The 27,359-nt window shown below is 37.4% G+C and overlaps 1 protein-coding gene across 3 annotated transcripts in view; it reads left to right on the top strand.

The window, feature by feature from the left end:
- The window catches only part of CDH12 (cadherin 12), a 1,057,614-nt gene that overhangs the window by 251,005 nt on the left and 779,250 nt on the right, over window positions 1–27,359 (top strand). The window lies entirely within an intron of this gene.

Below are 27,359 nucleotides of genomic sequence, written 5' to 3'. Positions count from 1 at the left end.
TATGTGATCATGACCTGAGCCGAAACTGAGAGTTGGAAGTAAACCGTTTTTTTATAGATTACTAAATATTTTGTAGTTCTCTCTGAAGATGCAGGGATTCCATTCAGAACTTAATGTCATGAAGAATAAAAATCAGATTTCCCATTTTGAAAGAATGCATGACGTTAACCTGGAATCGCAATTAGGGGCTAGGGCAGAAGTCAGGAAAAGATATGAGAACTCAAAGATCTACTCTTCACCATTTTAGATCCTAGTCTTCTCCCTAGAAGGCTTAAGTGGGTTGCATTCTGTGGTCTTCTAATTTCCAGTTCGATTCTGGGTTCAGCCAGTGGGAAGTAGTGGTAGGAAATTTGGCAATAGGCATGGAGCCAGGTAAAAATAATTATTTATTTAGCTGTATCCCTCCTAGGTTATACTTGTATCAAGCCACCCTCTGTGTGTTAATAGCTTCTCTGGTTTCTGGTAAGTTCTCTCTCCTTTCTCTTTCCATGAGTAGTGGTAAGAACTACTCTAGGGTTGATAGTTTGGGGATAATGCATTGTCTCTGCTGACCTCCCTAAATCCTGCCCTAACCTGTCTTAATCCAAATGTACCAGATTTAGTGATGCACCTGTTTCCCCATGGCATCCCACCTCACACCGAGTTCAAGATGCATGGGCAACACCAAGAAGGATTTCAGAAGCAGAATTGATAGAACTTTCCAATTGTCAAATTTGTGGAGCAAAATAGATACATGAGTTGAGGGTGATTTTCAAGTTTGTGAATGGTTTAGCAACTGACTCAGGATTAAATATCAGAGTGGAAAATTTAAGTGTATATAAAATAGATTTGGTTTGGGATTAAGTTTGTGATGCCACAGTATCTTCCATATCTCAATATCTAGGAGATGGTTAGAAATATGTATCTGAAAATGAGATCTTTAAGATAAAGGTATATATTTTCACATCATTAAAATACAGGATGTAAAGTTATGAAAGCGATGAAATTTTTCAGCAACAATGAGCACAATATAGTTGTTGAAGACTGAAGAGATGGCTAGATACTAGAGCTGACATTTAAAGAGATTGGGTATGGGATCATAGAGTTAGATTTGAATTCTGTGTAATGTTGGGAAAATTAGTCATTGGTTCCTGTCTACTCTCATAGCTCAAATAGAATAACGTGGAGAATTGTAATAATACTAATGTAATTTAAAATCTATATAAAAACACTTGCCACAGTGTCTGAGTCATTGTAAGTGATCAAGAAAAAAAACAAAACAAAACTATTTTTCTTCTCTTCACCTTGTAGGAGAATTGGGTCCAATTATTAACAGTTTATTAAATGTATATTCAATATACTAGCATAACAAGTGAGAAAAACTAAAATGAAAGTTAAAATAAGACATTAAAATTGGAAATTAAAATACCTAATGTTTCTTTGAGTTGATTGCAATTATAGACATGATGAAGACTTTCATTTCTACACTAACAATAGTACATAGGAGACCTTATTCTCATTACTTAAATGAACATGTAGCAGACTTCTTGAGATTGCATAAAGTATAAACTAAGATCACTTGAGAATTTTTGACATAATTAGGATAACAACTGTATTGTCCTACATCTGTAGGAACTGGATTGTTTTTATTGTTTTTTTAATCGAGTATTTTCCTTATATGCATTGATAGTAAATCTTGTATATTTGCCTGCCTCCCTTAAGATTCTAAATGTATGATGATCCGGATGGAATAAAAGCTTACTTCTTGCTTACCTGAAATCTAAGATAGGTGTTCAATTTGGTGGGAGGCTATCTTCTAGGATAAGATGCATGAAGGAGGCTCCTTCTGTCTTCTAGCAATATGGTCTTTTCCTTCCTACCCTCGGCATCACGCCTTGCACTCAAAAACAGTTCATCAAAACATTTTTTTTAAATTTTTAATGTTTATTTATTTTTGAGAGAGAGAGAGAGAGAGAGAGAGGGAGAGAGAGAGAGAATGAATGAACAGCAGAGGGGCAGAGAGAGAAGGAGACACAGGATTCAAAGCAGGCTCCAGGCTCTGAGTTGTCAGCACAGAGCCTGATGCAAGGCTCCAACTCAAGAACCGTGAGATCATGATCTGAGCTGAAGTGGGATGTTTAACCAACTGAACCACCCAGGCGCCCCATCAAAACATTTTCTTAAACAAAGGCAGTTCTCTTAAAAGGAATTTTGATTTTATGCTTACATTTTAGCATTCATTGCCACTATATCCATGTGGCTGCTTATACATATATTTCTGCACGTGTAGGATTTTGCAGGCATGTTTGAACTTTTATATTCTAAGCAGTGAGCTAAGAATTGAAAATATAAAGATACATAATATATAACAGCTATTCTTGGAGTCTAGCAGAGAAGGCAAACACTTAGGCCAGAAACTTTAGTAAATATCGTAAGCACTACAACAGAAGTGTCTTATGAGTGCTATAAGAATACGAAGAAGGAACTTCCATATTAGGGGTGGCATCCCTCAGATGCCAAGAGGAGCAAAAGCTTTCCCAGCTTAAGGAATGACGTGTATGAAGCACTAAAATAGTTTAGTGAGAGTGGTTGAGCAAGTGGAGGAGAGGGCCTACAGTATCTTGGGGTGCATGGCTGAGATGAGACCTTGAAGACCATAATAAAAAAGAGAAGATGTTGACACCTTGAAGAGAGTAAGAAGTATGTGCCTCTCAAAGCTGAGAAACAGGCGACCACTACCCTCATCTGGCGGTTCTTCTAGTATTGGGACAGACCAGGTATGTGTCTTGATTCTGTGGCTGTGCCCCGTCTGGCTTCCTTGCTAGTCTCTGCTCTGCAGTGGTGTGCCATGGCTGAGAGAGCATTGGAGCTCACCCAGATGGGGCAGGGTGTGGATACTACATATACACTGAGCTCCTGGCATCTTCCCGTGCTTCAAGCAGTACCCCCAACCAGCTCCTGATCAGCTGGGTCCTACCAGTCCAACAAGAAGAGCCAGGTCATGTTCCTGAATTCCATGTTGACGTTCCTGGGTGACCTGACAAAGAACAGGCATCTTCAACGACTGCTGCAAGAGTCTTTGGGGGGCGGGTGCAAGATTCTACTCACCTGACTGCTGATAAACTGACCCCAGAGCTAGGAGGCCCTCTTGCATTTCGAGATTCCCTTGGGCCCCTGGGAACCACAGAGGAAAGCATCTGACTGATACACATGCTGGGCATCCTCAACTGGATATACCATGCTCTGAGGTCCCCCTCAGAAGACACGTTCTTACCCATGGACCATGGCACCTGCCAACAGCTGCCCCTTTGGAGTTGCAGTTCTTGCTGGTCAGCCTGTTGGTCAAGGGCATGGGCGTGAGGGAGGAGAAATGCAAATTGTCACTGATGTCAGCTTTCTCAGGCACTGGAATGAACCTGGCCTTGCCAAGCACATGCTGGGACCCAACCCACTGCATATGGACTAAATGAGATGGCCCCTTGGCCATTGTGTGCCCCCCCCAAAAAAAGAAAAGCCCCAGATTTCTCTCTATACTCATTGGTCCTCCAGGGAGGAGGGGAGGAGCCACCATTGTTCCCTGGTCAGCCTGCAGCCCTCCATGGGGTTGTGGGGGGACACCCCTGAGATCTGTCTACTTCCTGCCTGGCCTTCACCTTGGCCTTCGCACCTCCCCTTCAAGGGTGAGAGATTAGAGAGAGACAGAGAGAGTACTTTCCAGAAGAGCCCCTTTTGGCTTTGTGTTCAGGAGAGACAGCTCTGGGAATGTAGGTGTGCAGCCCTTAAGAATACTGTAGTAAATGAGAGGCCTTAGACTTCCAAGCAACTTCAGTCCAATGAGACTTCCTGTGAGGAAAACCACACCCTGTCCAGGTGTTCAAGGAGCCCAGAAGAAAGAGGATGTCCTCACCTCCAGCCCTTTCCTGGGAGTTAGTAGCTAAAGCTGATAGTGGAAGAAAGTGATCCAGGGTCCGTGGCCACACTAGGTATGGTGAGAGCCCTCAGGAGTAAAGTGTACCTTGTCTCCTGTTATATTTGAACCTACTCAGCAAGGTGAGTAGGGACAGGGAGGTACCTTACTGCCACATGGTCTCCCAAAGCACCATAGGTCAAGCTAGCAACCCTCTGATCTATAACATAAGAGCATTGTGACAGTTTTACCCTTTTTGAGGGTTTTTAAAAAATGCAATATTTTTATTTCATATTTTATTTAAAACATATAAGTGACATTTTGGTTTTAATGATGCTGATTTCAGTATATGTATTTTTTTTTAATCTTACAGCTTTTTGTTTTCTTTTTTGATAATGCTTTTCCCTTTTAAAAGTTTTTTTTTTTTAACGTTTATTCATTTTTTTGATAGAGAGAGACAGAATGTGAGTGGGGGAGAGGGGCAGAGAGAGAGGGAGACACAGAATCTGAAGCGGGCTCCAGGCTCTGGGCTGACAGCACAGAGCCCAATGTGGGGCTCGAACTCACGAACCGTGAGATCATGACCTGAGCCAAAGTCGGACGCTTAACCGACTGAGCCACCCAGGCGCCCCTGCTTTTCCCTTTTAAAGTGTACTTTTGCTGATTGTTCATCTGGAGAAGGGAAGCAGCAGCAACAGCTGAAGGGTCAGGATCCTTTGCAGCCTCATGGGTGGTTCAGGACAGTTCACTGTGTGTTGATTTCTGGGTTAAGGAATGTGTGGACTTAGGGGTCACAGCAGCTTTGTGAAAGTGTACAGAACCTTGGCCATTCTGGTCCTCTTAGCCACAAGTTCTGGGCACAAGGGAACCCATTACTTAATGGGTTTAATGGATTTCAATAGGTTTAATGGTACTTAGCATATGCATTAAAAAAGTTGATATGTGGGGCGCCTGGGTGGCGCAGTCGGTTAAGCGTCCGACTTCAGCCAGGTCATGATCTCGCGGTCCGTGAGTTCGAGCCCCGCGTCAGGCTCTGGGCTGATGGCTTGGAGCCTGGAGCCTGTTTCCGATTCTGTGTCTCCCTCTCTCTCTGCCCCTTCCCCGTTCATGCTCTGTCTCTCTCTGTCCCAAAAATTAAAAAAAAAAAAAAAAATGTAAAAAAAAAAAAAGTTGATATGTTTACCACCTGTAAAAATTAACTGCGTATCTGTAACTTTATAATTGTTATCTGTCAGGCTCACAGTCACTTGGGTAGATGCATCTTATGTGTCCAATCCACAGACTCTGGATTTCTTACATTTTAGGACATGGCCCACGTATGCTTTCTTTCATCCCACGGCTGTAGTGAATCACCTGTGTTCCCTAGTGATGCCAGGCTCCCAAGCTGTGAACTAGATTCTCTTGCCCCTCATTTACTCAAGGACCTCTCCTGTCATCCTTCCTGCCTTACCAGCATCACCCTCCGTGACCATTTCTATTAGCACAAAATCCCTCTCACGAGGCCATTTCCCATTTGACCAGCGAGTTTCCTGCTCTGCTTTACAGGAAAGCTCCTTTAAAGTGCTGTCCCTAGTATCTAACATTGTTCACCTCCCATTCTCTTTGGAAACCCATAAAATCATACTTTCGTACTCATAACTTCACCAAGCTTGTTTTTATTAGAGCCGTATTGTGGAATCACACGGTCTGTTCTGATCGCTCTATTTGGCTCCTGACAGCATTTTAAACAGTACCTCACTGCTTCCTCCTTAGAGCATTTCTCGCCTTGGCTTCTGGGTCAGCAGTCACCTCGGTTTCCCTTTCACCTTGCTTCCCACCGTGCCTCAGTTTTCATTGCTGATACATCCGATTTCCCCGACATTCACTCCCTGAATGCCTGGCAGGCACTCCATCCTTAAGGCTTCTTTCCGTTGGGTAGCTGTGTGGGGGGGGTATACATGTTTATTTCCACTCTCCCCCTCAGCACTCGATAACATTTTTTATTCTTTGGGCACTGGGCATTTTTATTTGGACATTTCATTGGTGTCTCAAACTTAACATTTCCAAAACTGAGCATCTGATTTGTACCAACATTTCAGCAGTGATTATTTTAGTACAGTAAAGTGTTTATTTGTGTGAGTGTGTCCTTTTTCGGAATAGTTATTATTTTCTTGGCCACCTCACCCTTTACCTGCGGTTTTCTATGAGAGAATCCTGCCTTTCTATATTTTGTAGCCCTGCTTCTGTATAAGCTTCTTATTTGAAGACCATTCTTCTGCTTCTAAAGTGGACCAGATGATCTATAATCCTTTGATTCTCAGGCAGACAGAATTTTCACTCAAGTCAATAGGAGCTGTGCTTGAGTAAGGAGAAAGTGATCAGACTCTTACATCTAACCTCTGTTTTCTAAGTTGAGCATATGTTTCTTCCGGAGGTGGTGTTATGTCAATGAAAGACTCAGAGTCAATTATCTTCAAACAAGATCTTTTCTCCAATCAATAAAGAACATTTTCCTGTTTCGATTGGCAGACATGAGTTAAATGTTGGCACAGCATTCAAATACTTATCACTCTGTTAATGAGGGTATTATTTTTTTTTTGTAATCCCAAAGGAACTGGCATCACAAAATGCCAGATATAATGCAGTGTATTGTGAGTGACAAGGGCTTTTAGCTAGCAGTAATAGTAATGCACATTTATTGACATGAGAATGTATTACCTGTCATCTCCATAAGGAACAATATATTTTGGAAAAAATATGATATTCTAATTAATTCCTATTTGATCATTTTATTCATAATATTCTCTCACCTGGCACTTTTCTTGAATCTTCTGCATGACTTTTATGGTTTCATTCCATGGAAGGCTTGATTATTACATTAGGAAGACAATGAATTGCTGATAAGTTGACCTTGAATCCGGAGCCAGTAATGAAACAAGAAGCAAGATTTGTTTTGCTTTCCTTTTGTTCACTACTCGTTTTAGTTATTTATAAGGTAATAATACTTTCCCTTAATTGTTGAATTATTCTGACATGCTGGGCTTATTTTCTTTCACATGGTTAATCTTAGTAGAATGGCAAGATTAAGCAGCACACTGAGTCCATCATCCTGATAGTTGTAAGAGACGTGAATTCTTGGTTGAATGAAAACGTCTGGCACTTATTTGAATCAACAAAATCAAAACAGGTCATAGTGAGAGAAGTTCTGCTGTTTTAAAGAATAACACAAGCTTTTCTGTCTTCTGACAGTTAATTGTTTTGACATCCATCAGTAAGTTATGAGTTAGTTAATAGTTGGAAATAATTAGAAGTTATTTTAAATCCCATCCTATTCAAATGCTAATATTAAAAGGAAAATATTTACTTTGAATCTTTACTTAATGGTTGACTTGCATACATAGTGATTATGATATATGTTGAGTGTTCTTAGAGATCTTGCATACTGATTGTACAGTTGGTGTAAGGTTGGTGTGTGTGTGTGTGTGTGTGTGTGTGTGTGTGTTTGAGAAAATTTCTGATAATAGAGAGGGTAATGGGCTTTAAGATAGTAACTCATTTTCTGCTTTAAAAGGTAAAAACATTACTTCAGAGTAAGGTTGACCTGCATTTTGACCCCATCTCTGTCTCTTAATAACTGCCCATTTTACATGTAAATTTGGAGTCTGTAGCGTCATTTGTCTGTCACAGCTGTTGAATGTACTAACTACACCTCTGTAAGATATAAGGATTAAATGTGATCGCAAATATAGAGAAACTATCCAGTAGAGTGACTTACAAACAAATGGCTTACAAAAGATAATTTTCTTTTAAAATGGGAGAAAACTTCCCCCAAAATGAGTTAAATCTTTTGGTTAGTAAACACATAACAATATGCGTTTAGCTCAATTTCTTGGCATATCAGGAGACATTGTTTCTAATATTTCATATGTTATTACATTTATACTTTAGTATCACTTCTTTGTACCCCTTTATTTGCCTTGAACTTTCTCATTTCAGAGCCTCCGAACACAGTAAGTCTTCCTTCTCTTAAATTTATGTTTTATTCTTATTTTTAGGGCTGGTCTGAATGTGTGCCATGTGTCAATAGAAATGTTATATAACACTTAAAACTCAAAAAAAAAATCTACTCAACAGAGTTCCGGTCGCATTGCAGATTCACAATAAAATTCTTCAGTGACCATACCTACCCTGATATAGCTTCATTTTCAAATATTAAATATAAACAGTTGTGTCATATTGTATGTGTTAATTCTACATAGTACATATTATTAGAGGGAAGATTTTCTAAGACATAATTTTGTCTGTAGTAAATCTACTGGAATTGAAATATTTGAAAGTCCAAATGTTTGTAGTAGATGTGAATCCTGCATATTATGGGTTGTGTTTTCCACATATATCAAGCATAAATGGACCTCCAGCTTAGTCCACTAGAATACACAATTTTGTAAAGGATGTAATTAAAAAATGAAAAAAAAAAACCTCTAGAAATTACCAAATGAAAGTGTAATTATTTTAAAAATAGCACTAAAACCAAATGTATATTCAGTGGTATTTGGTATATTCATATACCAAATGTATATGCAGCGTAATTATTTTAAAAATAGCACTAAAACCAAATGTATATTCATAAGAGAATAGAACATTAGTTTATATTATAGCGACACATGGAGTAAACTAATAATATAAAATGTGAAAATCAATAAACTACATCAACACTATAGGCAATGCTAGAAAAAGTATTCGGTGAGAGTGGCAAAAACTTTATGCCAACTACGTATAGTAATGCAGCAGTTTTGAAGAACAGAAATGTAGAAAAAGGAGATACACACATACCTGTTAAAACTGGAGACACATGCATATCTGCTAAGACTATAAAGAAGATAAAATTAGAAACATATTTTATAGTCATCACTTTGTTTGCTTGAGAGAGAGAGAGAGAGCAATAGAGGAAGGGAGAGAGATTGAGAGACTCTCAAACAGGCTCCACACTCAGTGTGGAGCCCGTGCGGGGCTCGATCCTAAGACCCTGGGATCATGACCCCCAGCTGAATCCAAGAGTAGGGTGGTCAACTGACTGAGCCACCCAGTCACCTCTGCAGTCATCACTTGTATGGGTGGAGTGGAAGCAAGTGGATGAAATAGGAGAATATTAAATAGGTAGATGCAGCAGCAGAATCAGTACGGCAGCAAACATTTAATAGCACTGTGTGACAGACTCTGTTTCAAGTGTCTCACATATAGTAACTCATTTAATGTTCATAACCGTCTCATACAACAGATGCTGCTGTCACTCCCATCATACAGACAGATTAAGCAAATGAAAGAGTCTGCCCAATGTTACACAACTAGTCCTACAGAACCTAGATTTAACCCAAAACATCTTCTATGTTCTTCATTACTGAGACAAAGCCTGAAGTCCATGTGATGTTCAAGTTACTTTTATTACTATACTAGTTTTAAAAATGGGCTAAAGTCAAAACCAAGAATGTAATGTGTGCCTGGGAGCTACCAAAATCCATAAGAATCATAGCAATGAGCTTTTTCCAAAGTGTTATCTTCTGAGAAAAGAATGTACAACATAAAATTCTATTGGGATCTCTTTGTTTACTTACTAAGAGCAAAAGACAGTGTGCAGTATACATGTCCTAATGATAATAAAATAATATACATATTATATTTATATACAGATATTTATTAGGTTCTAATGAACTAATGTTCATCTTGACCAGATTGTGTGTTTTCTTCTTGAGTAGTTGTATCAGTCTTTCATACAATCCCAGTGGTGTCTGACTCTAAATTGGTATCTTTTTATAGTATTTTAATAATCCAGAAGTAGTTTCATTTTATAGAGTTGGCAGATATGAAAAAGCCTTCTCTCTATCCAAAACCATAAGATTCAAATGATAAGGTATGTAGCCAAATTAAAAAAAAAAAAAAAAAAAAAAAAAAAGAAGATATATTTTTACTGTGATTTATCAGAATATCACAAGGATATATTGGGGGAATGACCAGAAGGGATTTTTCTGGGCTAGAAATCAAATATCAAATGTTTGGTCAAATATATTTTTTTTACTTCTTTGATGCTTCAATTGTATGTTTTTATTTTTTAAAGTTACTTTTATGAAAGAGATAACTCCCCATAATTTACAGGAAGTGCCTAATTTTCTATCCAGTGATATTAATGTCACTCAGACTAGGAATATTCAAAAAGAAAAATTGTCAATTAGGAACAGAGGGATACATAGTGTCTTTCTTGTTGTTTTATTTTCCATGTGCTTTTGTTCTCTCTACTACCAACTTTTCCCATTATTAAATCTCATAAGTATTCTTTCCTCTACTCAAGATTGATTGAATGGTAAAAAGGATGACTATCAAGTGTTTAGTACAGGCCACTGGATAATGGATCGTGTCATTTTCTGTGTCAGGGACTATGTTTAAACTGGTTTAGGAATGACTTGTTCAGAAACGTCGACTTCTCGGTAGCTACAGGATAACCAATTTATAATATCCAATAGGCTACTGAATATATGGGTCTGCATCTTACGAGAGATCTAAACAATAAAGATTCTGATTTTTGGCATTCAAGTTTAAGAACAAATGAGAGCAGATATAGCATAATTGGCTGCAGACAGATCCAGCATAAAGGAGGAAATAGATTGATATTATTAGTGAGAATATTGACTTAGTAAAAAAACAAAAGTCAATGACTGCCAGCTGTGTACACTTTGGTGCATCACTTAAGCTCTCTAAACATCAATTACCTTCCTGTGGGGGATGCAGAGGTGAGGAGGGGAAATGGAAGGATGATACCATCTCTGATTATACATAGGGCCATGTATATATATGTATAGTTCTGAGGGTCAATTAAGATAATGTAGGTGAAATTTCTTTGTGAATTGCTAACTCATGGGTAAATTATAACTGAAATGCTATATAAACAGGAGAGATTATAAGCTTTGTCTACTTTGCAAAAAAAAAAAAAAACTCAGGAATTTATGAATTTACTGAGCAATACATATTTATCTTTTTATTCACAGGGATATGACAAAGTTATCTTTTCTTCCTGAAGTTCATTTCATTCACAGAACATTAAAGTCAAAATGGATTTCAGGATTACATCATCTAAGCCCTGAATTGTAGACACACACAGAAAACACAAATTTAGTTTAGGTTATTGATACAATTAGGATTCAGGTCTCCTGGGGTGCCTGGGTGGCTCAGTCAGTTGAGCATCCGACTCTTGGTTTTCGGCTCAGGTCATGATCATGTGGCCTCGTGGGTTCAAAGCCCTGCATCAGGCTCTGCACAGGCAGCATGGAGCCTACTTGGGATTCTCTCTCTCGCTCCCTCTCTCTCTCTCTCTCTCTCTCTCTGTGCCTCTGCCACTGGTGCTGTCTCTGTTTCTCTCAAAATAAATAAACTTAAAAAAAAAGGAATTCAGTTCTCCTAATCTGAAGTTTAGTGCTCAAATTTATGCAGTGTGAAAATGGTCAATTGTTTGGGAGTAGAGCCGGCTCTTGCCAAACTTCTTCTTTACTAATCACTTCATGCAGTTAACTTATCAAATATTTTCCATTTTAAAGAAAAATCTTTATAGTGTACTCTTATTTTGTAAAGTTACTCTTATGAAAGAAATAATTTCCTATTTACAGTAAATGCCTACTATAGCTGAAAGACTACACATGAAAACATTTGCATATTATCAAAATCTGTATTAGTTATTGCAAGATGGTTCTTGGATGAATTATTCATTCATTTATCCTTTTATTTGTTTATTCATTTAACAAGTATATATAGACTACCTATTATTTGTGGGGAACTATTTTAGGTGTTTGGGAACAAACGCTCTTGACATAAGAGATTGGCAAAACACAAGTTAAAAAAATAGATGAGGAAACTTGAGATAGTAATAAATGCTCTGAAGGCAATCTATTGAGCTAGGTCATGAATGATGAGTCAGCCATGGAATGGTTTAGTGGGAGTGGGGGTGGGATGAGTCCAGGCATAAGGATCAGAGGTACAAAGACCAGGGTACAGTATGTGCAGTGGAGTGTTGAGACAAGTGCACCTATTATTAAAAAAAAAAAAAAAAAGCGAGCTCTTTACATACAATCTTCTCATGCCGAGCTTGGTTAGTTAGAAAGGTGTGGCTTACTTTGCCCATAAATTGCATGTTTTATTAGACTTAAATTTAGCTAATTTAAGCTGAGTTTCTTAAGATAGGTGTGGTTTTTTTTTTATTCTTTTTTTTTTTTTTTAACTTTTTTAAATTTTTTTTTCAACGTTTTTTATTTATTTTTGGGACAGAGAGAGACAGCATGAACGGGGGAGGGGCAGAGAGAGAGGGAGACACAGAATCGGAAACAGGCTCCAGGCTCCGAGCCATCAGCCCAGAGCCTGACGCGGGGCTCGAACTCACGGACCGCGAGATCGTGACCTGGCTGAAGTCGGACGCTTAACCGACTGCGCCACCCAGGCGCCCCTTTTTTTATTCTTTTATACATTTTGCTTAAACTATGTTGATATAGAATATAACATGTAATATGAGGAGGGAGAAAACGTTTAAATATGGGATAAGGTTGTTTAACCCTAGAGAGTGATTTTGATTTGTGGAAATGTAAGTTTTTAGAGCAAAGAATGCATAGTGGGGACTCTTGTTGTTGTTGTTGTTGTTGTTGTTGTTGTTGTTGTTGCTTTGGTTTTTGTTGTTTAACTCCATATTAATGGAAAGACTAATTCAACAATTATCCAACTTTGGTGTGGGTCAGAATCACTCAGGCAAATTGGTAAAAATAGAGGCCTAGGTTTTATCTCACTTCACTAGGCTTGGGCCTGTGGATTTTTTTATTCATTTCAAGATGATTTTAATTGCACCGAAGTTTGGCAACCACTGATGACTGTACTGTCAGATGAAGCATGGTAACAATTATCGTAGAAGATACAAATTGCAGGTTGTCTGATCGCCAGTTTGGGAAGTAGAAGACACACTAATTAAAGAGGGTTTTGAAGATACATATAGCTGTTGAAATAGAAACCTGTTCATAAATTCCACATACTGTTAATACCAAATCCTAGGTGTAAAGTAGGTAAAATCATGTTACAACATCAAATAAGAAAAAGTCATGGAAGCCATGACTCACATTATCCTGAGTAGGAAATAAGTATACTTACATCACTCCCATTTAACCCCTATTTATCTAGGTTTTTTTTTTTTTGCATTGGATGGATGGATAATGGAAAAATGACTGTGAAAGGTAAATTGATCTCAGGCTCATCATAACCTGGCATATCAACTTTTGCAATAGAACATTTATTGCGATTCCAGACATTTTTCCTTGAGATCATCTGCCAAAATATCTGTCTACCTGTGTTTGACTTAGATATGACCTACAGATAGATGCCCAAGCTCTGTCAGATGTGCTTTTAGTGGTTTCTGAGATCATATGTGAAGTTCTGTATTCAATTCTATATCCTACATTAATCAAGCATAAAGATGAATTTCCTACATCAGAAAGAACCAACATCATATATAAAATACAGGTTTATGAAAAAAGCATACTTGTGTTGAACCAGATTTATAAAGTAGATTATTGTGTTTTGTGACAGTTTTTAATGTCACTTTTTTGCATGGAATTTTCATTCAAAATATAATGGCCTTTTTCATTTAATTTTTTTTCTCTTAAAATTGGGGGGAGAGGCAGAGCTATGTGTGCAAAATATGGTGGAGGGGATTATTTCATCTTTGGAAAATTACCGTGTTCTGCATAGCAGAAAACCATGCCAAAGTGTTACAGCGAGATGCTGGTTCAGAGTAGCTGTGGATCATTAACCTAGGGAAGGCTGATGGAAAAGTACATTTTACACTAAATTTTAGAAGCATTCAGAGAGAATAGAGAACATCCAGTCCTTTTTGTCTCCCTCACCAACGTGTCCCTGAAATAAACTTCAAATATCAAAATGCAATAGACAAAACATTTTGTCCCTATAAAAATTAGGTCCATTTAAATACACAGTTGCTCCCCCCCCCCCCCCCCCCCGCCATGTGTATCAGTAAATTAAATGCTCATTTCAGCTACTCCCTGCACAGGTTCAGCTGCTAACAGAGACTTGAATTAATAAATATTTACTGAGCTCATACCCTGCTAGCAGACTCTTCTCAGCATTATGCCCAATGCTGAAAACTTAAAAAGCAAGTCATTTATGGTTTGTACTTCAGGGAGCCAAGAGTCCCAGTGTGGCTAGGACTGAGCTCTTGGAAGCCAGGGGCTGGTGAGAGTTGAAGCGGAAATGCAGGATGGGCAGTGTGTGGTGGGCTTTGAATGCCATATTCAAGAATACGGGCTGTACTTATCAAGTATCAGGTTTGTATGTTAGATATAAGAGGCATCCACTATTTAGCTTATCAAGCATTTTCCTTTTTGGGTATCAAGCCCTCTCTGTTCAAGAACAGACTTGGTCAATTCAAACACACCTTCCTCTGGTCTTTCTAATGAGGCGAAGAACAAATCAAATATTTCTAGGTAACGAATTACTTGGAACTATCAGATAATAGTCATAACTTATCAGATAACTATCATTTTGCATTGATTTCATTACTAAATTGATAAAATACACCTTGGAGCGCCATGATGGGAACAAACAGAAAGAGGGAAGCAAAACTGAAGTGTGGTGAGAAACAGATAACAGATGATGTTGTCTCCATGCCTGGATCCAGTCATGCCTGAAGCTGACATTTCTGAAGTCACTTGACCCACCCAGCTCTTTCTTTGTGTGTTTAAAGTAATTGGAATTAGGGGCCCCGGGTGGCTTAGTTGGTTAAGTGTCCGACTCTTGATTTCAGCTCAGGTCATGATCTTATGGTTTGTGGATTTGAGCCTGGCATGCTCAGCATGGAGCCTACTTGGGATTCTGTCTCCCTGCCCCTCCCCTGCTCGTGCTCTCTCTCTCTCAAAAATAAACTACACACACACACACACACACACACACACACACACACACACACACACTGGCATTAAATTTTTGCCATTTTCAACCGAAAAATTGCAGCTAATTAAAATAATCCTATGAAAAACAATTAAGGTATAATTTTTTTAACAAGATATGGGGGGGGGCTTGAATTAGGAGAACAAGTAAAAGCACGCAGAGAGTTTTGACATAAAATTGGAAGGATATAATGATTACATTTGAAGATAAGGAAGAAATGTAATTATTACTTCAAAGACAGTAATGAAAAGAGGGAAGACAAAAGATGGCATGGCTTCTGGGTAGTTAAGGGTGATGATTTCATCAGGAGCATTGGGTTATACTTACCCATTTGAAGTTAATGTGGGATTTTAGAAAGTATTATACATATAGTTCTGATACTAAGGGAAAATATTAACCCCAAATATACACATTTAGGATTTGTTAACAGAGTTGACACACTAGTGTTTAAATGCAATTCGAATATACTTGTGTCCCAGTTGCCAAGGGAAGAGGGAGCCCTACAGAAAAGTTTGAGATAAAGTAAAGTCAGCAATAGAGTTTAAGCTAAGTGAGTGAGGGTCAGTAAAAATTGTCAGATCTTGCTTGTTAAATGCCATCAATATTATTTTCAATAATAACAGTAAAATGGGGAGAACAATCATCAAACTGCAGTAGATTTTGGAAACAATAGGGGCTAAAAATGAAGGCAACAAAGTCAAATCATCTTTTTATTTATTTATTTTTTTTTTTTTTTAATTTTTTTTCAACGTTTTTTATTTATTTTTGGGACAGAGAGAGACAGAGCATGAACGGGGGAGGGGCAGAGAGAGAGGGAGACACAGAATCGGAAACAGGCTCCAGGCTCCGAGCCATCAGCCCAGAGCCGGACGCGGGGCTCGAACTCACGGACTGCGAGATCGTGACCTGGCTGAAGTCGGACGCTTAACCGACTGCGCCACCCAGGCGCCCCACAAATCATCTTTTTAAATAAACCTGGCAGTGGGAGGAAAGCATTATATAGGGTGATACTTAAAGGAAGGCATGTCAGAAAATGATTTAGGAAATATTAAAAACACTTAAAATTGTTGTTGTGAATTCGTGAAAGTGGGACAAGGAGGATGTGAAAGAAGAGGAAAGATGACAGAAGATTAAAGACACAGCAAAGAAGGAAATTAAATTGTCCACGATTTTGGAGAAGGCAGAATGTTACAACCTCGGGAGAAGATAGGGGGTAGTTGCACCTGAGCCTGGAGGGAAGACAAAGTGAAGACGAAAATTAGTTCTGTGATAGAAGATAGGGAAGAAGAAGAAAAAAAGTACTGTTTACTTTGGTGAGCAGGAGGCTAGGTGATAAATTGAGAATAAGGCTGGTGGGATCAGGGGCTTGAGGTTTCAAAACAGCCATAGTGGAAAATAGAAAAAGGCCTAGATGAATTGGCCACAGGTAATTAAAAACAAACAAACAAACCCCAGAACTAATCTATGAATGTAACTGTATTTCCACAGACAGCTAGGAACCTTGTGTTTGTAATGGAAACTTTCTGAGAATATTTCTCTTAATCATCCTGAGCTGCCAGTGCAAGATCTGAGAGATGAAATGGTCAGGGCTACCTAAGGCTTATTTTGGCCACACGATTGTGGTAGGAAATCAGAGTGGCAAATAATTAAGGCTGATAATGAAAGGCGTGTTTGAGTGGTCAACATTATGCACAAGATTCAAGCTGGATAGCTTGTGAAGTGAAATAAGAGGGCACAGGACACTGGGAGACCAGGTTCATCAAAGGACAGGGTTAGCTAGGAGGGAAATCTAGGTAAGTGTGTAACACCACTGCCCAGTTCTTAAAAGTTGTATATCCTGGATGATGACAATATCTGAGTGTATCGACAGATGAATAGTACTATATAATATTTATAATCCTATGCATATTATAGAAAAGTTAAATTGAATAGAATTGAAATTCATTGGTCATTATGGGGAGTAGTATTCTGGAAACTAGGGTAGCGAATGAGTTAAAACTGTGTGCATTAAAAAAAATATGTATATTATGAGGTATTTTGGAAGTTAGTAAATAAAAGTTTAAGAAAATGATAGGATATTGGGGCACCTGGGTGGCTCGTCAGTGGAGTGTCCAACTTAGACTCAGGTCATGATCTTGCAGTTCATGAGTTCGAGCCCCACGTCAGGCTCTGTGCTGACAGCTCAGAGCCTGGAGCCTGCTTCAGATTCTGTGCCTCCCTCTCTCTCTCTCCCTCTCTCAAATATAAATAAACATTAAAAAAATAAGAAAATGATGGTATATGAAGAACAGAAACTTTTCACAGATTGGGCACATTTAAGAGAACATGTATCAAAAGGAATTTTTACCACATATTCACAGTAATAAATAGATTTATTAGCTAGTAATATATCCTCAAGTATAAAATGAGGAGTATATCATTTTTTAATATTATCTAGGACCTAACTTCTGTGATATTAATTACCATAGGTCTTTGTTTCATTGAGAAATCTAAACATGTTGTTTTTAAACCTAACTTTACTTTAGCTCAACACTACTTTTTTTCAGTTGACTATGCTTAAATATTATATTTTACAGAATGTAGGATTATGGCAACCAAAAAAGAAGCCATAATATTCCACCTTTCAAGAAAGGCAGTCGGTCTTATATTGCTTTGTGCTATACAATTTGATAAATGACCTACATGCAAAGCATTTGTGAGAGATTGCACGTAGGTAAGGGGGAGTTTAGAGATTATAAACAAAACTGCATTAACACGAGGCTGGAGTCACTTAGAAAAGGAAAGCAATAGATCAAGTTTAAATGGGCAACATTAATGGGAGTTATGGGCACACATCTCAAAATGAATATACCCCAAAGAATTTATAGAACACCTCTCATAATTGGAAAAAGACAGATTTTACAATTATCCTCGGGACAGGCCGCCGATAGAATAAAATACATAGCTTTAGTGTCAAGAGAAATGTATGAGACAAAAGGGAGACTTAGTTGAAATTGAGGGGAAGAAAACGAAGGAAACACGGAAACACGATACAATAGAACAGAACTGCAAATAGGCCCTTACTGGAGTGGACTGTATTGAAAATATGTAGATGCTGGACCACAAATATAATGTTTAATTGCTATTAATAAAAAGTAAATATTTTTCCCTAGAAAAAAAAAACACAGTAAGTGAATAAGCATTCTTCTCACACAAGTAAATATATCAGATCTTTGGGATTCTTACTGTTTTAAATACATAATACAGATGAATCTTTACTTTTGCTTGTCTTGGATTTGTTAAAAATGACTAAAGAATATTTGATGAGGAAAACATTCTCTGTAAAGCAGTGTTCAGCAATTTCAACTTTGTGATCAGTTTTATATTAAATATTTGCATATTTTGTGGAAGAAAATTATAATCCTTAAAAGATCTAAATTTGAGATGTTTTTTAAATCACAGGATATATCAAATGGTAATTTCATGCAGCATTGTGTAATTCATGCTTATTTTGAGGTATTAATGGATGAGGGTTTTATTATTTTTTTTCATTTTCTTCCCTTTTTTCCTGCTTTTACTTTATGTGGATCATGATCTTCAGATGTAGTCATTTAAAACAGGAAAAGGCTACACGTTTAGGGAGATGGCCTGTTCTGCTGCCTTAAAGCTGATATAACTGCATTCACTGCCAGTGTTAAATCAAATATCATTTAAATGCCTTAAGGAAGAAGGGTCTCATCTTCTTAAACATTTTATCTCTAAGTAGTAGTCTTAGATTTATAGAAAGTTGAAAAGGTGGTCCAGAGAGTTCCTATATACACCAACCTCAAGTTCCCTCTGTGTTAAATCCGTATATGAGTATTGGTGCATTTGTCCTAATTAATAAATAACATTGTGAACTCAAGAAGCCTGTTAGAATCTCAGCTAATAGCTGAAGGCTAATAGTGAGTTAAAACTCAAAGAGAGATGTGGGATGAATCTACAAATTTGGCAGTCATTATCAAAATGATGATAGGTAATCTGCGATAAAGTAAAATAATCTAGGTGAGTTTTATAGGAAAGAAAAATGTTGAGTGTATGTGGGGAGGAGAAGGGAATTGAGAACCAAATTTTGAGTACTTCCACACTGAGATGCCAGGAAGGGGAAGAAGGAAAATTAGTGGTAGCGGAGCAGGAGACCACTAAGTAGCGGAATGTCCTGGAAGCCAAGTGTTCCCTGAAGAAGTTTGTGATCAATGCATTGGAAGAGAGGGAAGAGAGCTGCTGATCAACCTTCAGATTAGTCAGAATAGTGGTCCTTGATGACCTGTGCCTGAGTAGTTTCGGAAAATGATATCAATATAATTACTAAGAAAAAAGGAAAGTGAAGAAGTGACAGCAAGAAAAGGAAACAGAGTAACTACTGATTTAACCTGAGGATTAATGTACCTAAAAGCCTGATGGGTTACAACACCGAGCATTTATTTTTGTGTCTACATATTGGTTGTGTTTTGCTGAGGTATGCTGGGTTTATTTGATACTTAAATCAGTCCTATGCTTTTTTTTTTTAATGTGTATTTATTTTTGAAGGAGAGAGAGAGACACAGCAAAAGCAGGGGAAGGGCAGAAAGAGAAGGAGACACAGAATCTGAGGCAGGGTCCAGCCTCTGAGCTAGCTACATTAGCCCCTCTATCAGTCCTATTTTTGACCTGATAAGACTCCAAGCTTCCAGATGGGTTTAGCTTTGTTTTGTACATCTTCATTCTAGGGCACAGGCTGAAGGTCCAGCATTTAAATATCACATGTGCTTCTTAGGTGACCTCATAGGAATTCAAGAGAACAAGCAGAATGACAGAAGAGATTTTTAAAGCTTCTGCTTATGTCACGTCCATTAGCATTCCATTAGGCAGAGCAATGTGTCCAAGCCTAATATGAACAGGGCTGGGAAATGTTCATAGCCAAATCTGTAGAAGGTACTAAAGATTCATATAAAAAATATAATGAAATCTACCACAGGACTATTATATCAAGTAAACTCCCCCCCCCACTCCCTACCCCCACACTTTGGAGTGTAATGGCATGATCCTGTCCTAATGAGACTGATTCTATAGGGAAGGGGAAATATTACAATGTAGGAGCTGGGTTTATTAAAGGAAGTAAGAAGGGACGTAATCCAGTGCAAATACAAAAAGGCTGAGTTTGAGTGGGACAATTAACACACTGTGGTAAGAGAGAAGACAGTATGAGTAAGACCTGGGCAGGCTAGGAGATTGGTGGTCAGCTGACAAGGTAGTTCTTTTACAATTAAATCTCTTATCCTCTTTCTTGCCTATATTATTGTCTTGTTCTTATTCCTTCTGCCCTTCCATAATGATGTATTTGTAGCCTTTCTATTACCAGGTTATTTTCTTGTTACAACTTATTAATAATTTCAATCATTCATCTATGCAAATTAAACCCAAATCAGTACCTCAAGCCTTGATCTCCCTCATGTATGCTCAACCCTTGCAGGTCATATTGTCATATTGCGAGACAGCCTCAGTGGCAAATTTGGCTGACCCCTCAGAGAACATATGAAAATGGATTAGGAAATATAGGTATTCTATCTTCTCTCCGTATTTTTCTTAATATTACTCTCAACTCACCAGTCTGTATGGGATGAATGAAATCCTAGTTTATATTATCATGACCATTATATAAAATGACATTTAGCAAGTGATCTGGATTTATTGATTTTAACACGTTCATGATTTTAACATATTCATGTGAAATATTACAATTTTCTATCTTCTGCATTTCTATACATTAGTTTGTAAACAATATAATTATGCATATGTATAACTTAACCTAATTAAATGAAAGGTCTTCTGAATGAAATAGTACACATTATTAGTGTATTGTTATAATATTTTAATACATATTTTATATTTTGTATTCAATAAAATATTATAGAATATTACATATCATATATTATATATACTATGTTATATATTATAGTGAAATATATTATGTATTATTTTATATTATATACAATAGTGAAATATATATATATATTGTGTGCATATCAAAGACAGTAGATCTCTTTAAAATGTTTTGATGGTACCTATTCAATGTTGACTAAGAGAAAAATAATGTGTTCTTCTAGATCCACATTAATCAGTCTCAGCAGAAAACAAATGGTAAAGAAAAATGAGTAATTAAAGAAGTTTAATAAAATGAGTGGTTACAAAGGTGTGAGGAGAGCTGAGGTCACATGTACTGCTTCTGTGTGCAGGTCCGGCAACAAGGAAGCTGGTATCAGCTCTTGGCCTCAAGAGGCAAAGGATACAACCATTCCCAGATCTTGGAGATTATAGCTATAGTACAGGCTGTTTGTTGGACAAGAGTATTAACTAGCCTTCCTAAAAGTGTCACATCCAGCCTCTGATGAAATAGAACAGAAGATCCAGGACCATGAATATTGCAGCCTGCTTCTCATTTTGCCCTCTTAGCGCCTTCCAAAGCCTCTAACTAGACAAACACAGTGGAAGTCAGTGAACATAGAGCCCCATTGAAATAGTCAAAGTGGGTCTCAAATCATCATGGAAGAGTGTGGAAAATTGATATAAGAGATATCCAGCAGAGCAGGGGCCAAACTCTTTATTTGCTTATTGTTTAAGGTAATTATAGGTTACGTTAGGTAATAGGTATAGGTATATGTTAGGTATAGGTAATTGTTCATTTGGTTATGAACAATTTGTTTCTAAATTCCCATACCTTTGTTGAAGAATAATTACTTTATGTTTTAAAATAAAGGATTTTAAAGTAATTTTGATGTTATAAATCTGTAGAGACCAAAAAGCTACAAAAAATAACAAAGCAGATTTGAGACATAACAACAAAAAACAGTTGAAAAAATTTGTAATGAAAATATCACTGGGCAGATTTAAAGGTAAATTATCCCCAGTTGAGGAGACAGTTGGTAAATTTTTTTTTTTTTTTTTTTTTATAATTTTTTTTTCAACGATTTTTATTTATTTTTGGGACAGAGAGAGACAGAGCATGAACGGGGGAGGGGCAGAGAGAGAGGGAGACACAGAATCGGAAACAGGCTCCAGGCTCCGAGCCATCAGCCCAGAGCCTGACGCGGGGCTCGAACTCACGGACCGCGAGATCGTGACCTGGCTGAAGTCGGACGCTTAACCGACTGCGCCACCCAGGCGCCCCGACAGTTGGGAAATTAAAAGACAGGTCAGAAGAAAGTTTTGAAGTGCAACAGAGAGAGACAGTGGCATTGAATATTCACGAAAAAGGGTAGAGACTTAGAGAATAGAATGTTGAGATGTAACATGTATTACTTAGGGGGCCAGAAGAACAGAGGGAGAACAAGGCACAGGGAGGATTTAAGGAGATTATTGCTAATAATTACACAGAATTGTTTAGAGACACTGATCCATAGGTTTAAGAAGCCTGACAAATCCTGTACAGAATACATAGAAGATTTCCAAGCCCAGTCAAATCATAATAATACTGCAGAAAATCAAAGACAAAAAGAAAATCTTAAAAGTACCAAGAAAATGAAGGAAGAGTACCTTCCGGAACATGGCAGTTAGAAAGATTTCTTATATCACAACATGAACACTGGATGATATGAGGTAGTGGGATTAAGTAGGCAGGATGTTGAAAGAAAATATCCTCCAGTGTAGAATTCTGTACATGGAAAAGTCTTTCCAAAAATGACTAAATGATGCTTATTTTATTTTACTTATTTTTTTTAATTTTTTTTAACGTTTTTTATTATTTATTTTTGAGACAGAGAGAGACAGAGCATGAGCAGGGGAGGGGCAGAGAGAGAGGGAGACACAGAATCCGAAACAGGCTCCAGGCTCTGAGCGGTCAGCACAGAGCCCGACGCGGGGCTCGAACTCACAGACCGCAAGATCATGACCTGAGCCGAAGTCGGACACTCAACCGACTGAGCCACCCAGGCGCCCCTATTTTACTTATTTTTAATGCTTTTTATTTTTGAGAGAGAGAGAGAGAGAGAAAGAGAATGAATGAATGAGCGAGCAGGGGAGGGGCAGAGAGACAGGGGGATACAAAATTCGAAGCAGGCTGAGCTATCAGCAGAGCCCGGCATGGAGCTCGAACTCACAAATTGCGAGACCCTGACCTGGGCCAAAGTTGGAAGCTTAACTGACTGAGCCACCCAGGTGCCCCTAAATGATGCTACTTTTATAAGAACAACAACAAAACAAAAATAAACAATAAAACAAGAGAAGCTTGCTCTATTAGAAGATCCTAACTAAAGAAAAAAATTGACCCTCAATGGAGGGGTCCATGAAGCCTGAAGAAAGAAACCATATATGCTTGTAACTGAAGTGAAAGATAGCTAGATTAAATAGTAGTATTCTCTTACAAGTATTTTTTAAAAGGCAGAATTAAAAAAAATGACAATATCTCACAAATCAAAGGAGTTAAATGATGTTTAAAATCTATGCTGCTGCAGTATCTGTTAGGAGGGTAAAATGATCAGTAAGCTATTATAAGTCGACTATGCATATTTTCTTTTTTAGGCTACCTATTAAATGAAAATTAACAGAATTTATCACTAATAGAGAAGAGAAAGAAGGGAATGACAAAAGTAATCAGGACATAAGAGGAAAAGAAAGAAAGGCTGTAGAGAAACACCATGACCAAAATGAATCAAATGCACAAAGTGAGATGATCTGTTTCTAGTTATATACCCTCAGAACTCCTTGCACATGTGTACAGGACACAAATGAGAATATTTATGATGGCACCCTTCACAATTAGCAAAAATTCAAAACAACTGAAATGCCAATCCACATTAGTATGTATAGGTAAATTATAGTTTATTTTTAAAGTGGCAAACTATAGCAATAAAAATAAGTGAATTATAGCTTAAAAAATAAAAGAATAATCTTTAACAAATAATAGCATAGAGTGAAAGAAATAAATCTCTAAAGGAAACACAGTATGATTCCATTTATATAAAATTCAAAATTAAGAAAAATGCAACAGTGTTATTTAAGGATACATTAGTGCAGAACCAGAAAAAAAAAATATTAGCATATGTTTTACTCTAGGAGAAATGAGTCCATTCTGATTGGGATGTGCCACGCTTGTATTTCCTACTGGAAGCTGATAATATTCTATTTCACGAATAAGGCATGTCTATACAACCTAAGAGTGTTGATTAATTTTTGTAAAATTTCACAATAACAGCTCAGTACATTTTCCTTGTTGATCTCACTTAAAAAAAAAAAAAAAGAAAGCTATGAAACTTTTTGGAAACTACTGAGGAGTCCTTTTTTTTTTTTTTTAATGTTTACTTATTTTTAAGAGAGATGCACACAGAGTGACAGCGGGAGAGGGACAGAGAGAGAGGGAGATGTAGAATCCGAAGCAGGCCCCAGGCTTGGAGCTGTCATCAGGGAGCCCAATGCGGGGCTCAAACTCACAAACCACGAGATCATGACCTGAGCCGAAGTCGGATGCTTAACCTACTGAGCCACCCAGGTGCCCAAGAAGAGTCCTCTGTCTTAATAATTCTGTTTTCCAAGTTAAATATCCTCAGGTTCTGTGACATTTTTTTCTTCCTGTAACCTCTTTCCAGATCTCAACACTGTTTTCATGCCACTCTTAGTTCTGCTTGACTTTAATTTAATATTATTTCTGAAAAGCCATAGCACCCCAAGACAAATTACCACCTCAATATAATGTATAATGTAAACAGAGCAATGGAACTGAATTGATTTAGATAGTATGCTTCCACTAAAGGAATCTGATTATTCCATCACTTTATTTTAGCCAATTCAGAATAGTTTTGACTCACCTAGGCAATTATGCTGAGCTAAACTCATCAATTTCTCTTAAGCCAATTCTCCTTTCTGTATTTATGTAGGCAAATTTAAAAATATCAATAATAGTTTTAAAATTTGTTTTCTTGGTTACTGCCATTCACGCCTATTGAGATGATTTGGAAACTCAGTTTGACCAATTTTTGGCCTGCTATCTTCCCCAGTTTGAAGTTATCTTCGTATTTTATATGTATAGTTTCTATGCCTTCACTAAATGAATTGATCAAAATGTTGACTACAGCTGGGTGTAGAACAGGGTTCATAAAGAGAGCTTCAGAGAATCCTTTCTCAGTTGAGGACACTGGTTAGGACCTCTTTCCAGTTCAGCAAGCTTCCCTGAATCACCTGTAGAGGACTCTGTTGGTGCTAGGCTCAGATGCCTGGGAACTCCTGGTACTATTTCTGTGTGCCTCTCTGCTTGTTTCAATGTGTCTGTTTCCCTCTAACAGCCAAGCTGTTACTCTTCTAGGGGAGATGGCCCACTAGAAACCCGAGCTTCATTACTAGGGGCCAATGTCACTCCTAGGGGACTATATCGCTCCATATCATGCTGGCCCATAGCCAATAACTAAATTCAAGAGTCCATGGGGTTCCCGGCTGGGTCAGTCAGAAGAGCATGGACCTCTTGATCTCAGGGTCGTGAGTTTGAGCCCCACGTTGGGTGTAGAGATTCAAAACAAAACAAAACAAACAAAAACCACACAAAACCAAGAGTCTAAAACCCACTTTTCCTACCTCCAGTTTGACAAATTCAAATGACATTTTGTCTATCCTGTCTTTCAAGCTAACATAAGAGAATTGCAGTGGATTTTTTGAACTCAGGATGCACAAGTATGCTCAATGTTTCTTTTGGCTAAAATGTTAAATAGTAATTTACAAAGAAATCATACTGATAAGGAAATTGAATTAAAACCACAATGTGATTTGGCAATACAATATGCCACTAACAGATAAGATACATTTTAGAAATGTGATTATAACAAATGTTACTAAAGATGTGGGACAATGGAAATGCTACTACACTTCCATGGGAACAATTTAGGACTATTTGTTAAAGTTCCAAATACAGGTTCCATGTCGTTCGGTAATTCAAGCCCTGTATGTACAGACTTCATACGTTGATCAGGAGGCATGTACAACGAAGTTCAAAGTATTATTGTTAGTGGGAAAAAACTGGAAACTGTTCAAATGATATTAACATTAGAATGGATTAATATATTTAGTCATATTCATAAATTATTGCTTCCTGTATCACTGTGGATGCATTACGGTAATGGAATATGCAGTTAATAGGAAGAAAGTTACATAAGAATAGATAAAATTTGAGGTCATTTGCATTAAAGAGAAAATATATATAGCTTTGGTTAATAAATTCAGAAGTACATACATACACTGCAAAATAATATAGAACATAAAGATTGATCTAATGGCAAACAAGGCGGCGTGCAGGCATCCGTACAAACGGGGAGAAGAGGACACTGGAATTTCCAAGGTCTCTGGGGGGTGTTGTTTTTGTGGCCAGATGGTAGGCACATGTATCTGTTGTTGTTTTTTAATCTTCAGGCTATACATGCATATTACTTATATAACTCTAAATATCACAATAATTTTTAAAAGAAATGAAATTTAGTCAGGCATGAGAATAGCTTCTTCTAGTCATTACTGCTTTCTAAATGTCATAAGTGTTAATCTCTTCTAAGGCATCACATAATGTTCCTCAGAATAAAAGTTGAGCTTAGCTCATATGTAAAATGTAGCCTATTTTCTTCTTAATGTCTCTGATATTTCCCCATTTCTAGTTGTTGCCTGATAGGCACCAGCCCATCTTGCTCTCATAAAACTTGCTGTGAATTTCAATGCTTTCAGAAAAAAAAAAAAAATTTTTCAAGATGCTAGTAAAAAAATTCAGAAACAAAACTTGGTGAAACTCTTCCACTTCCCCTATTTTTTAATGGACATGTCAGCCCATACTTATTTTGTTTTTCCATAGGAATTTGGTAAGAAGATTGAAAAATGTAATCCGAATATCTCCAGTCCAACCATTGGACTATGTCTCCCAGATCTTGTGTTTTCTTAGGACAGTAAAATACATAAACAAAAGAATGGGTTTGATATATATATATATATATATATATATATATATATATATATATATATATATATATATACATATATATCTATATATCTATATATCTATATCTCTCTCTCTATATATATATATAAAATCATAACAAAACTGTAAACAAAATTTATGTTACCAATCCAACATAATACATCATGGCAAGGCAGCTGCTCAGCATTATCACCATTATTAAAGAAAGGATATTTTAAAACTACAAAGGGGAAAAGATATTAAATCAGAATAGGAAGAATTCCTACACAAGAAAAATCAGCTGTTGACCTCATAATGTCAGACATGTATGGATAGATTTATTTTCTCATTTTTTAAATATATCATTGAACTAGAGACAGTGTCACCCAGGAAGGCATGCACACAAGCAAATGGAAACCACTGTTCTTAAGCCCCCTGCTTTGAATTAGGTGGACATCATAATTATAAATTGTATATAGAAACGGGAACATTTACATGGTGAGGGGGTTAGGGGTTTAAATGCTTGATGTTAAGCACTATAGTTTGTAGAAGTGACGGAAGTTCTAGGATTTTGTTATGTCCCTAGTTGTCTAAACC

The sequence above is a fragment of the Neofelis nebulosa genome, chromosome 1, assembly GCF_028018385.1.
Source record: "Neofelis nebulosa isolate mNeoNeb1 chromosome 1, mNeoNeb1.pri, whole genome shotgun sequence".
NCBI lineage: Eukaryota > Metazoa > Chordata > Mammalia > Carnivora > Felidae > Neofelis > Neofelis nebulosa.
Note: the sequence above shows the minus strand (reverse complement) of the source record. Positions and strands in the feature narration are given on the sequence as shown.